The sequence below is a fragment of the Schistocerca gregaria genome, chromosome 1 (genome assembly GCF_023897955.1).
Source record: "Schistocerca gregaria isolate iqSchGreg1 chromosome 1, iqSchGreg1.2, whole genome shotgun sequence".
Lineage (NCBI taxonomy): Eukaryota > Metazoa > Arthropoda > Insecta > Orthoptera > Acrididae > Schistocerca > Schistocerca gregaria.
In genome coordinates, this window is record NC_064920.1 from 908650456 (window position 1) to 908661923 (window position 11468).

General features: G+C 34.9%; 1 long non-coding RNA gene across 1 annotated transcript in view; it reads left to right on the top strand.

Annotated features, from left to right (window-relative positions):
* LOC126274820 (uncharacterized) overlaps nt 1-11157 on the top strand; it is a 79575-nt gene extending 68418 nt beyond the window's left edge. The window contains exon 3 of the long non-coding RNA XR_007550378.1: nt 11081-11157. This is a non-coding gene — a long non-coding RNA (uncharacterized LOC126274820). The remainder of the gene's footprint in view (nt 1-11080) is intronic.
* Nucleotides 11158-11468: the final 311 nt, after the last annotated feature.

Genomic DNA, 11468 nt, shown 5'->3' on the forward strand with positions numbered 1-11468 from the left:
CACATGGGGATGCTGTATGCTCATGAGAGGCAGCATTATCTGAAACACTGAGTTTGAATGATGTCAAGCTGTGGGCACCTTTTGGCCAACTGGTCAATTCTGCAGCATCCAGATCTAAGGGGAATTTGGAAGTAACAGTGGCATGACATACTGCATGGGCATTTGAGTGCATGCAAACTTTTCATCATGTTTCTGTCAATCCCATGTGGCTGCCATGAGGAGAGATTGCCTTATTGTGTACCAGTGTAAACTCATTATATCTGCATCTGTCTTCTGAGAACAAATAATCAACTCTCTGCAACATTCCTGTACCACTGGATGGACTCTAGCAGCAGTCAGATTAGGGATTTTCTGTGCCATGCAAAGACCATCAGTAAATCTACAGCACTGGTGGTTGCAGATGGAGTTGTGCTGTGACCAGGAAGTTGGGTCTGCTGATGAATGGCATTGCAGTGTGTTCTGCAATAAACCACAATTGTACTCTACCCTGAGTTGCCAATGTTGGTAAGTATGGCAGTGACCTACAGAGAAGTCCCATTCTGACAATGTTTTTACAGAGGAACAGTAGTGTTACTCATGGCACCATGGTGTGGGGAGACATTGTGTATGATGTCAGGTCATGGCTGGTAGTGATTGGAGGGCTCTAATGGGACAACATGACATCAAAAATGTCTCACATTCTTGTGTATTACTTCTTACATGACAGGATAATGCTACCATTTTTCAATAACACAATGCACATCTGTGCTTGGAATATGTCTCTATGAACTTTTTCAAACAATGGGATGGAATGTAACAATGTAATGAAAAGAATACTTGCTACTCACCACATAGCGGATGTGATGAATCTCATAAAGGCACAACAAAATTACTGTCACACAATTAGCCTTTGGCCAACAAGGCCTTTGTCAGAATTAGAGAACATACACACACTCACACAAATGCAAGTCACATGCACATGACCACAGTCTCTGTATTGGCCAAAACCTAATTGTGCAACAGTCATTTTGTTGTGCCTTTCTGCAGCTCAGCATCTCTGCTATATGGTGAGTAGCACCCACCCTTTTCATTCTATGAACTTTTTGTGTGATGTGGTTAGCAAGATCCTAGATCTGTCTCCTATAGATATGTGTGGGACTAGATCAAAATTCTACTTTCTTTCAATGTGTGTGAAAAGATATCAGAAATGGTTACAATATTTTTGGGACAGCTTGAATCAGGAGAGTATATAACATTTTTATGGCACTTTTTCCAATTGAATTAGCACATGAATACATGTCAGAGGGGTGCAATGATGTGATGATACTGGATCTTATACAGTCAAGTTTTTTGTAAATTTGACTCTGTATTGTAATCACTGATAAGGATATTACTGAGTCATTGGTACTTTATTTTTATGTGAGACAGAATATTCATATACTATAATGCACTTACATTAAAGTTACAGCCAGTGCTTCCATCTATGGCACAGCTAATCCCATGTCCATGTCTTCCTTCTGTAATGCACTCCTAACCATGTGATGCCATATGTCAAAGATTGGAAAATAATTTCTCAAGTAAATGTAACATTTTTTTTTGGCATCTCATAGCTCTTCAACTAAAACATTAAAGTCCTGTTGTGGTAACCAACTACTCACCAACAGATGCACACAATACTTCCAATGTACTTTTTTTTCTTTCAAAACTTAGAGCACTACATACACTATGTGTTTAGCATCAGTTCTAACAACCAGCTTGTAAGTTTACTGATCTGTAACTGTGTCCTCCTGTTGTTAAAGAGACTGATAGATATTTACTAAATAAAGTACAAAACTGCAGCAGTTGGTTTACAGTCCCTTCAAGCCTTTTCCACATAATATTTCCTTTATTATGACCAGTTTTTGAGGTATGTAGGACCCCCAATATTATACATAGGTCAAGTTACATTCATTAATGAACATTCAGTGAGTTTGCTGGTGGCAAAGAAACTCATTATTTTATGTGACTCTGAGCGACATACATTGTTTGTGGAATGACTGTTAGATTCTGACTGACATAACATGATATTTACTTTTTCCCACCTGGGTACTGATTGAAAAACACAAAAAAATCACATTTGGATGTTTTAAGACTGACTTAATGAAACATGGGTTGTCCATGAATTCAGTGTTGGACTCTGACTGACTGAGGTTTTGTATGCCATGCCCATTTATATAAGAATCACAAAATGCCAAAATGCATGGATCTTACATTTTAATTAATAACATAAAAACAGGAAAATGCAAGAGACAAAGACACAATAAACCATGATGTAAGTTTTGTTAAGGTGATTTCTGTATAATTAGTAAATTTCTGTACTGTTTTGAGGAAGGGCAGTATTAACAAAAAAAGAAAGAGGGTCTCTAAGTTTGCCACTCAAATCGTGAGAAAGTGATATTATCTTACTGCATTTTTGGAATCAGAAAAATCAGGGCCATGAAACTATGGCAATAAAATTTGGAAAGTACATTTTGAGATTGGAGCAGACTAGAGCACAAAATGTTTGAACAGAAATAGCTTTTGTGATGTGTAATTTTTGGCAGTTTTAAAATTATTGTTGAAAAGATGAGAATGTGGTCTTTCAGATGAACTGTATCAATTTAGGAACAATAGATTATTTGTTTATAGAAAATTTTACATCCATCTGGTGCATATGAATAATTAATCACTAATACTTATGTAAAGACAATACTTCCATAAGTACAAAACGTACTGTTATCATCAGTAGTTTGAAAACTATCCTGGTAATTGTAAATTTTAATGAGATAAAGAATGGATAAGAAATTAACGATTTCATGGAACTACCATATATTTATTGCTAATAAAAAAGTATTAGAAATAAAAATAATACTGACTTTGGAAGAGGTATAAAAACCAGTAGGATGGACACACTTTGCTCTGTTACAAGCTGAAAAATAATCCAGTAGACTTTAGTCCCAGAATGTATAACTCTGTTCTTAAGTCTAGAAGGGGATGCATCGACTATATGGAAATTATTTCAATTTCCAGTTTTGTAGCTGTGAATTGCTATGTCCATCCTAAATTCATATTTATTATTATTCACAAATATGTATGTGGGATGTGCTTACAGACAAGTAAGTGTAAAAATCTGTAAATCCATGAAGAGCCTTTCACAAGATGTTTGTTTAACAACTTTACACAATATTCATATTGCACAGTTTTGTAGAACAAAAATTTCTTTAACCTAGCTGCTGTGCCCCAAAAGATTACTCTACTGGGTGGAACTGAGTGAAAGTAATCATGTCATCAGCTCAACACATTGAGAGAGGTTGTAGAGGAGAAGCAGAAATGAAAGTTTTTGATGTACTCATATGCTGGTGTCTCCTCAGTTTATAATCCACCTCAATACACAGAATTTCCACGCAAGAAGCCTCATCAACTTATGTCCATTCATCTCTATTTCTATTTTTATCTGTTTGGGATTGCACAGTACAAATTTTTGCTAGATTAACCACTTGTAAGCCTGTTCCATTATTCTCCTGTGTGTGTGGGATATGGATGTGTTTAATTACTATCAATGTACTTTTGTTATCAGCAAACATAATGATGAAGCAAGCTGGAGTATTTTTACTTCCCCTCTTATTTTGCCATTTGCCTCCTTAAAATTCATTTTATCAATCTTAACTATGTACCATTCACATAAGTGAATATAATCTACATTTTCAAAAAAACAATTAACACTCAGTTTTAAAGAATATAACACCAGATCTAACTCTGTGCTTAGTTTTAGGTATAGAACTGATTTCCTAATTTATTTCAAGTATTCCATGTTAGTATCTTTTGTTGTATGGTGAAATCAGCAATATCAACATACCAATGCTTTCGTTTGGTAAGTTACATCATCTTTGTTTTTAGATACAGTTATAAATTCTGTACTAATTGTAAACATTTGGAAGTAATCTTAAAGTATCTGCTTGGCTCTAGTTGGAAACATATTAGCAAAACCAAAGTAATCAACAATTTTGTCAAAAGTATTGTTTGTGTAACAACATTTGTTAATTTCATGACTTAAACAAATAATTCAGCCTGACTCTTGTAGTAGATGAAACTGATAAAGGAATGAATTTTTTGATGTATTCAGTTAATTTAATGGATTAAGTTTTAATTGTAATTTCTGTAAATTAAACATTGAACAGTGGGTAGTTTCCATAGCAATTATTGTGAGGATACATAAGGGCCCAATTTTTGGTCATGAGACAGTAAGTCCATGGTCGAGTTTCAGATGAGGAACCTGTGTTGGTTAGAATGACAACAATGCATTGACTTAATACTGAAATAAGTGTTACACCAATAGGCCAGATGTAAAGACAATGACATTGTCTGTTTCTGTATGTACCTGTTTACTCTTCAAGAACTGTGAACTTTGTGGCTAGGTTTCGATTGCTTGTAGGTATTCTGTACAGGATGGTAGGATGGTAGGTGGTGGGTGTTATGGAATGATTAGGATAAAATTTCTTGGTGCTGACTTCCTGTTGCTAAACCATGGGACAAAGGAATTTACAGGCAGCCGACACTGCCAGCCGAGTATTGCCATTAACAAGAAAAATAAAGTTACCCTTTGAAAGCTCATATAATAAAGTAAAATCTCCTTCTGTCTGGCTCATCCTTTGCAATTCAACAGTAAACTATTGTAGTAAACAGAAAGACCTTAGTTTGACTGCTACTGTAGCTGATTATAAATCAAACATGAATGTAACTTTGACTGGTGGGGACTAAAATCCTATTGTAGATGAAATGATAAAACATCATCTACACTGTGTGGTGAGGTGAGTAGAATGGACAAAAGCAATACTGAAGTGCATAAGATCATTAAGATTAAGGCGGAGGAACCTAGCAGCAAAAATGAGTGAGGGCAATAGTTTATGGCAGATGGATAAGTGGGAGCAATGTTAAGGCAAATTATGAGCAGTCTGAATAGTATGGAAAGTGGTATGAAAGAAGACATGCATAGGATAGCAAGTAGTATGAAAGAAGACATTAGTAGTGTAGAAAGTAGTTTCAAAGAAGACATTAGGAGGGGGGAAATAGTATAAAGAAAGTAGTACGTAATACTAATGAGAAATTAACTTCAAGTAGTAAATGTGTAAAGGAGAAGGAGAAACTTAGTGATGACAATAGTAGGAAGGTGGAGGCTTCTGAAAAACACAGTAAAGATGAAGTCAAGGCTTCTGAGAAATTTTGTGCTGAAAGCAGAGTTAAACTTGAGAACCAAATCGATCACATTAGAAATGATTCAGAAACTTATGTAGAAATCAAGTGTGCTGTAGGGGTAGCGGAAAAACTGGTAAAAGTAAATCAAAATATAGATTGAAAATTGGCTAAAATAGAGGAAAAGGAACAAAATCTGAAGCATAGAGAAAGTGACAGTGTAGCTGATAATCATCTTGGTAAGCAGGATGATAGTTTGTCCAAAGAAAGAATTAATGGGTATTTGTTGTATGAAGATCACATGGTAAGCAAAAAGGAAATGTGGCATCCTGTAATAATGGCAAGTGCTCAAGATATAGACGTTAAATGTTTACTGGGCAGTGGTAGTGACCTGAATGGCATTTCACAGGCATTTTTTTGAATCTACGAAGAACACTGAGGGTATAGTAGTGGTGCATGTTTCTGGGACAAATATTTTTGGTGCTACTGGTAAACTGTCAAAGAGTGTGGAAACAAGAGATAATACTAACTCTAAAATTGGCAGGACAGCTGTTGGAGTGCAATTTCTTGATGATTCAAAATCTCAGCATTGATGTAATATTTGGAACTAATTTCTTGTGCAAATAGCAAGTAAGGGGTTCAACATTCTGTGTTGTATTCATTATGTGGTGATAATGCTTACCCCAGCTGTCTATCTCATTTTTTGTGTTTCCTGTGGCAGTGAAACTCTTTTCCTGTCATATCTGATCTGTAGTTTATGAGTGAATCAGATTTATTCTATTTCTCACTCTCATGTAATTTTGTGTGGTAGGATACTTAAGCATAATGATGTTTTACAAGAGGTTTCTCCAGTGTTGTCTGTGTGTAAGTGTGTATTATGTTGTGTTAGGTATAAGTAATGGAGTCATAAGAGGATGAAAGAAAATTAAGTGGTGCCATGGCTAAAGAGTTTCTGTCAAATAAAAAGGTAAGGTAAACTGAAGTAATCAGCTCATTGGTCTAGCAGCAGAGGCAATATGCTGTAAAAACCAACTTTAATATGAGATCTTAATATTAATTGTGATATAATAGAATTTTTTGTGTTCAGTGCAGCCAGTATATGGAGATAACTAACTACCCATAGAAGTGTGATGGTACAGCCTCTTCTAACATTAAGGAATTACAACTTTAAACATAGTTTCCTGGAGAAATGTGTGGAAAGAATAAGTAAGATTTGTAAGTATATCAGCCTTTAAGCTAGGATCTCCAGAAACTGGATGGAATACAGTGAAATAGCTGTTTTTCTTCCTGATAATTTTGTCTGATCAGTAAGGAGAATTAAGTTTGCCTTAGCATAAGTATCTGGTACTGTGGGCATTTCTCTGTAGAGTCAATTTTGCATTACATAAGCAGGGCAGGTGTTTATTTCTTAGATATTGAAACAATAATGGAATAATAAAACAATGAATAATGTTAGGGTCTTAATGGTTAGGGAGCCTGTCTCTGCAGTAGGGATATTTTTTGAGAAAGCTCTCCACTACTTAACAAGGTAAGAAATGTGAGTAAAATAATGGAGCTGACAGACAAGATTGAGTAATGAAGAAGATAACTGTGTACCAACAAATGTGGTGTAACTATATTGAGGATCTATTTGTGAATTGGGCAACTTTGTGTACTGTGTTTGTGAGGCTTTAATTTTATGGTTGAATCAGAGTAGTGCTCAGAATTGAGTGGAGAAATAGAGCAATGATTTGGTACAACTTCCATCGGATTAATTTTCATACGAGTAGTAAATAATTTTTTTGTAATGGTATTTCTATTCATTTTTCGTAACATAAATATTAGTAAGTCTATGCTACTGCACATCTTCAGTTTTTGCTATTTTGTAAATGTGAAAGAAACAAAAATCTTTCAAACTTTAACCAGTTTCAGACAGTTAAAACACAAAGTGATGTATTACAGTGTAATGTGTACTTGATTTAAAATTTTTACTAGTCCACACCTTTCATACTACAGTCAAAGTTAGTCCTTATTATTGTAATGTTATGAGAACTATGTGATGTATTTATTTATGATATAATGACTATCATTTGCTATTTGTGTTAAACTTTTTTTCTTAGACTTAAGTTAGAAGAAAAATTAAGTGTATATTTTGTCTAATTTTTTCATGTACTGTGGCAGAGGAGAACCACCTCCAAGGATATGGAGAGCAGTGCATTTCCTTACTAACTGCCACTTGGACCTGTTGAAGGCATGGACAACTTGGTTAGAAAGTGTGCAAAAGTTCATTAAAAGTGTGAAAGTGTTTGTGAAAAATATTAAACATTGAGCAAGTGAAATTTTCTGTCTTTTGTAACAGATGAAGATTTATTATTTGAAGCAAGACAGGACTTGTATCACATGACATGTATCTTTAAATGTAATCTTTTCTTTCCCAAAAAGGACATTGCTTGTGATGAAGATGCCTAATTTTTTGTTAATGTATAACTTGTGCATATTTTATGTAAATGTACAAAAAAGCATTCCGTCTTCAGGCCATGAGAGGCCTACCAGATCCATCCAACTGCTGTGTCATCCTCAGTGGAGGATGCAGATAGGAGGGGCAAGGGGTCAGCACACCGCTCTTCCGGTCATTGTGATGGTATTCTTGACTGAAGCCACTACTATTCAGTCAAGTAGCTCCTCAATTGGCATCACGAGGCTGAGTGCACCCTGAAAAACGGCAACAGCACATGGCGGCCTGGATGGTCAGCAATCCAAGTGTTGACCACGCCTGACAGCACTTAACTTCGGTGATCTGACGGGAATCGGTGTATCCACTGCACCAAGGCCGTTGCCCAAATGAACAATAGACTGTATGTAAATATTTTGTATGGGGCTTTTGGTATGGCCAATTGAAAAATATATTTACTGTAGTTTCTGATAGGATTCATTATGTAATATTTTCTTGTGTGTAGATTTCAAACCCAATTTTTGGGGTCACTTGTGGTCATTGAATTGCCCAGTTAGCTATTTGCAATATCTATTTGGTCAATCCAGTGAGGGGGTGATGTGATAAAGCAAGCTGGGGCATTTTTACTACCCCTCTTGTTTTGTCATCTGTCTCCTTAAAATTCATTTTTTTAATCTTACCTAATTACCATTAATATATATGAATATAACCTGCATTTTTATAAAAGAGAAGGGTTGACCCTAAGTTTTAAATGATATAACACCAGATCTAATTTTGTGCTTAGTTGTAGGTATGTAATTGATTTCTTAATTTATTTCAGCTATTCCTAGTTACTATCTATTATTATATGGTGAAATCAGTAATTGGAAACAATTAAATCATATTGTTGATTTATAAACAAATGTAAATTCTTTATTAATTGTAAACATTTGGAAGACAAAATACTAGTAATCTTAAAGTATCTATTTGCCTATAGTCAAAAACATGTTAGCCCTTAATTAATTCCAAAATAATTGACAGTTATGTCAAAAGTATTGTCTGAGTAACTAATATTTGTTAATTCCATGATTTAAACTAACTATTTGGCCTAACTCTTGTAGTAGAAGAAACTGTTAAATGGAATGAATTTTTTGATGTATTCAGTTAATTTAATGAGTTAAGTTTTAATTATAATTTCTGTAATTTAAACATCAAACAATGTGTCATTTCAGTACCTATTATTGTGAGGATATATAAGGGCCCAATTTTTGGTCATGAGACAGTCAGTCCATGGCCGAGTTTTGGACGAGGAACCTGTGTTAGTTAGAATGACAACAATGCATTAACTTAACAGTAAAATAAGTGTTACACCAATAGGCCAGGTGTAAATACAATGACATTGTCTTTTTCCATATGTACCTGTTTATTCTTCAAGAACTGTGAACTTTGTGGCTAGGTTTTGAGTGCTTGTAGATACTCAACAGTAAACTACTGTAGCAGTATGTGGGTGTTGACCTGCAAGCTATTAATGAGGCTTGTTGAAAGTTGAACAATAGTGCAGTAGCCATATGACTGTGTAATATTGGTGGTTGTGAATAGTGAAAGTGAAAGACTGTGAAACTCAAATGTTCGTCTGTCAACTACATCATTTACAGTAGATAGTAGTTGCACATCCACAACCCATTTTTCAGTCAGTATGACAATCCAGTACGACAATAAGGACAACCAACAAAGAAAAAAAAATGAAATTATCCTTCAGTATCCCCAGTAAGTTATTCAGGTAGACCAAGATTAGCTATGGCCCGTGCACTGATCCCTGCAACAGACGATATCTTCCACACCCTGAATTTACTCTTACTTTTGCTGTACTATTTACTACTATGACCTTCTGCCTTCTGTTATCAAGATATGACTCTATCTATGCAAAAGGAAGACCCTTAATGTCATACCATTTTGGATTCCCCAGCAAAATTTTTAGAACAAGTCTACATCTAATTCACAGCAATCAAAGTTTCAAATAAAAAAAAAGTATCTACTACCAACAGTAGCAGTGATTAATGTTAAAACATTAAATGCAGCACTGGAAAATAAATTAAGAACGGAATCAACAGTCAAAATGTTAACTTTGTAATGTTTTACTCTTAGAAGTGTGTCTTATTGTGTTGATGGAAATATTAGTTTCTATTCTTGTATTGTGTGCTTTCATTTGCATTTATCTTGTTATGGGTATAATTCCTGGGTAGGTCAAAGATTTTCTTTCCTCACGGGCTGGGTATGGCATTGACCTCATCATAATTTCATCACTGATATGTAAGTCGCTAAATTGTCATCAAATAATGGCTTGCAACAGCAGCCCAACTCCCTGAAAGAGGCTTCCCAGCCAAAATACGCCATATGCAGATCTTATCTCATGAAATTATCCTCTGGGTATTGCACCTAAAGTAAATAACTTACTTATTCAACTTACGTGAACTGTTAGAGTAGTGTCTCAAATAGATAACTGCAGGTAATGAACAAATCTCTTTAAGTATCTTGGAATTCTTATATTCATTTCTGAGTGCATCTACTCTCTAACTACTCCGTAATGCATTTTGTTATTACTAGTAAAATTCAGTCTCAGGTGAGCTGCAATTTGCATAGCCACAATAAATGACACAAAAAATTGTTTTCATAGATTTTACCTCCTTATCTATGCTTCAGAAAGGAGTTGTTCACTTGGGTGCAAGGGTACTCATGAAGGTCTCATCTAACATGAAGTAATAAATTGTGAATCACTACCATTTCATAGCAACATTCAAGGAAAACATCTTATTAGCCACTCCTCCTCTGGCAAGATGAAATATTCATTGTAGAAATGTATGACAATTACGTATTATAAATGGACCTGTGTCTGTACAATTATATGTAGCCTTCTACTTCAAAAAAATACAAATCTAATCAAGTAAATACTAAATTACTAGCAGGAGATAAAGAACAGCTGCTTAATATGACAGAGGATGAACCACCTTTCTTCAAAGAAGCAAATTTCTGGGTAACTTAATAGGTTCAGATTCAAATGATTCAAACTGAAAAGGTATTAAGAAATGAAATGATAACTATTAATGCAGTGTACAGATAACATTCCTATGATTTATTTGTCTCTTGTTTATTTACACCTTAAATTTTTCCACATCTCTGAAGGTACTCCTTTTGGTGAGAGCTATTAAACACATTGAATGATTGACTGAATGAATGAGTGTCATAAATGTGATCAATTTTAGTGGCGAAGTGAAGAAAGACCTTGCTCAAGTATAAGATGTTATCTGTGTAACAAGTATTAGATGATTTACTACTATATTACATGTACAGCTGCACAGCAAACTTTTGAATGGCTTTTAACTGTAAATGACAGCTATGTAATTCCAATAAATTTTCAGTGGTTAGAATATTGTGAAAAATATATGTGATTAAAATGCATTAATCAGTTTCATCATTTTATTTCAGGAATCCACGCAATCCTTTTACGCGTTGCCAGCGAACCATGGCAATTTTTGTTACTTTACTGCTTAGTATGTTGGCAAATGTGATGTTCTATGGTACACCAAATGGAACACCAGGTGAAATACATATGCTGCATTAACTAATTATTTCTTCTGTGAATATACACACATCAAAAAATGTTTTGCATCACCCCAGGTCCAGAACATCTGAAGATAGACATTGACTATGAAAACTGTATCACAGACTGAGTACCTTTGGCTGTTCACATATGTCACTAAACCTGTCCAAAGATGAAAACAACCATGCATGAGCAGCATCTATTAGATGGAGGGGGTCTGACAGCTGATCAGTTCCAGTCATTCCACCAGGAAGAAGGTACACGGCTCATGTT